The sequence below is a fragment of the Schistocerca serialis genome, unplaced genomic scaffold (genome assembly GCF_023864345.2).
Source record: "Schistocerca serialis cubense isolate TAMUIC-IGC-003099 unplaced genomic scaffold, iqSchSeri2.2 HiC_scaffold_1172, whole genome shotgun sequence".
Classification (NCBI taxonomy): domain Eukaryota; kingdom Metazoa; phylum Arthropoda; class Insecta; order Orthoptera; family Acrididae; genus Schistocerca; species Schistocerca serialis.
In genome coordinates this window covers 117501-120000 of record NW_026047373.1, presented here as the reverse complement: position 1 = coordinate 120000, position 2500 = coordinate 117501, and positions in this window count along the sequence as shown.

The following is a 2500-nucleotide window of genomic DNA, read 5'->3' as shown; positions in this document are numbered from 1 at the left end:
GGAGACAACACGCGCCACCTACGGTGGCCGGCAGCTCCAACGCCAGCGCCACAGAAGGACAAAAGCCCCACTTGGGTGCCGAAGCGAACTCTCCCAGCACAGCGCACGCGCCAACACGTCCGCACAGCTGCGATACAATCCACCTGCGAGAACCGCAGAGGCGACCGAGCAGCAGACGGCGTCGCGGCGCCGAGCGCCGGGCGGCGGCGCATCCTCAGCGCACACAGTCCTCAATCGGACCAGCACACTGCAGATGTCCACCGCGCTTCGCACCGGGCCCGCGAGGACCTACTTTGGCCGCACGGCGCCGCGTGCAGGGTGCGCCGGCGCGCAGCTACGCCGCCTGCCGCCTCCGTCGGCCGGCGCGCCTGCCACTGGCCGCCCCCACCAGCCGGCTGTAGCGCGTGCGCCCACGCACCGCGCGGCCAGCACGCCGGGAGGCCCCCCCTCACCGGCCGGGGACGGTCCCACCCAGCCACCGCCGCGTATCGCTTCACACCCACATGCCATTCACGTTCGTGGGCATGGTGGGTATCGCTGAAACAACCGGTTGGTAGCTCAACCGATCGTCGCCATCACTGATTCACCTCTAGCGAGAACAACCGCACCACAACGGTTTACCAGTTCTTCATTTGCGTAACGTCACCAGCAAACGTAGACGTCCATCGCCATTTGCAAATTCAACGATTGTTGCATGCCTGTGTCAGGTGTCACGACACACTATGTCTGCCCACATACACGCAACAACATGTGCACGCTTCGCGAACACGTGGAAGGTGGCCCCCGTACGTATGCGATGTCCATTGCGCGAACGACTGTCAACCGGCCTCTGTCGCATGTCGCAGATGTGGAACGCAGTGCACCATGCTATCACGGTGTGTGAGAAGAGACGACTACGTCTGACAACACGCGCCACTACATCAACAGACGGCTCATGCCGATCGCCATCCACGGCATACCATACTGCAATCCAGCTCTTATAGGGAGACGACATGTAGCTGAGTGCACAATATTTGGACCGTATGGTTCGCCGTTGTTGGCGCAGTCGTGGTACGGTCACACATGTACCACGATGTATCATTCAGTACATGAGGACCAATGTGCAGTACAGTGTGTGATTTGGACGTACAACATCAGCGGACAGTTGACACAAGCCGTACCACAACGTAGGCTGTGCTTCGCCATGCGAATGCCAATGAACAACTGCGAAGGGCATTGAGCATGTACGTCCTGCTGCCATCCGCATTACAGTGTATAGCTGCAAGGTGTTTAACATGAAGCGATACTCTGGGGACCGGGCAGTGCGAGTAGCAAACTATATTGCGGGGGTTGCAGTTAGGCAACACTACACTAATTTAACGCGTCGTATGACAATTACAGAGCAGGTTAAGGCCCAACGTGTGTTGGGTTAAGGCCCAACGTGTGTTGGGTTAAGGCCCAACGTGTGTTGGGTTAAGGCCCAACGTGTGTTGGGTTAAGGCCCAACGTGTGTTGGGTTAAGGCCCAACGTGTGTTGGGTTAAGGCCCAACGTGTGTTGGGTTAAGGCCCAACGTGTGTTGGGTTAAGGCCCAACGTGTGTTGGGTTAAGGCCCAACGTGTGTTGGGTTAAGGCCCAACGTGTGTTGGGTTAAGGCCCAACGTGTGTTGGGTTAAGGCCCAACGTGTGTTGGGTTAAGGCCCAACGTGTGTTGGGTTAAGGCCCAACGTGTGTTGGGTTAAGGCGCAACGTGTGTTGGGTTAAGGCGCAACGTGTGTTGGGTTAAGGCGCAACGTGTGTTGGGTTAAGGCGCAACGTGTGTTGGGTTAAGGCGCAACGTGTGTTGGGTTAAGGCGCAACGTGTGTTGGGTTAAGGCGCAACATAGGTTAGGTTAAGGCGCAACATAGGTTAGGTTAAGGCGCAACATAGGTTAGGTTAAGGCGCAACATAGGTTAGGTTAAGGCGCAACATAGGTTAGGTTAAGGCGCAACATAGGTTAGGTTAAGGCGCAACATAGGTTAGGTTAAGGCGCAACATAGGTTAGGTTAAGGCGCAACATAGGTTAGGTTAAGGCGCAACATAGGTTAGGTTAAGGCGCAACATAGGTTAGGTTAAGGCGCAACATAGGTTAGGTTAAGGTACAATATAGGTTAGGTTAAGGTACAATATAGGGTAGGTTAAGGCGCAACATAGGTTAGGTTAAGGCACAACACGGGTTAGGTTAAGGCACAACACGGGTTAGGTTAAGGCACAACACGGGTTAGGTTAAGGCACAACACGGGTTAGGTTAAGGCACAACACGGGTTAGGTTAAGGCAGAATACGGGTTAGGTTAAGGCACAATACGGGTTAGGTTAAGGCACAATACGGGTTAGGTTAAGGCACAATACGGGTTAGGTTAAGGCAGAATACGGGTTAGGTTAAGGCACAATACGGGTTAGGTTAAGGCAGAATACGGGTTAGGTTAAGGCACAATACGGGTTAGGTTAAGGCACAATACGGGTTAGGTTAAGGCACAATAC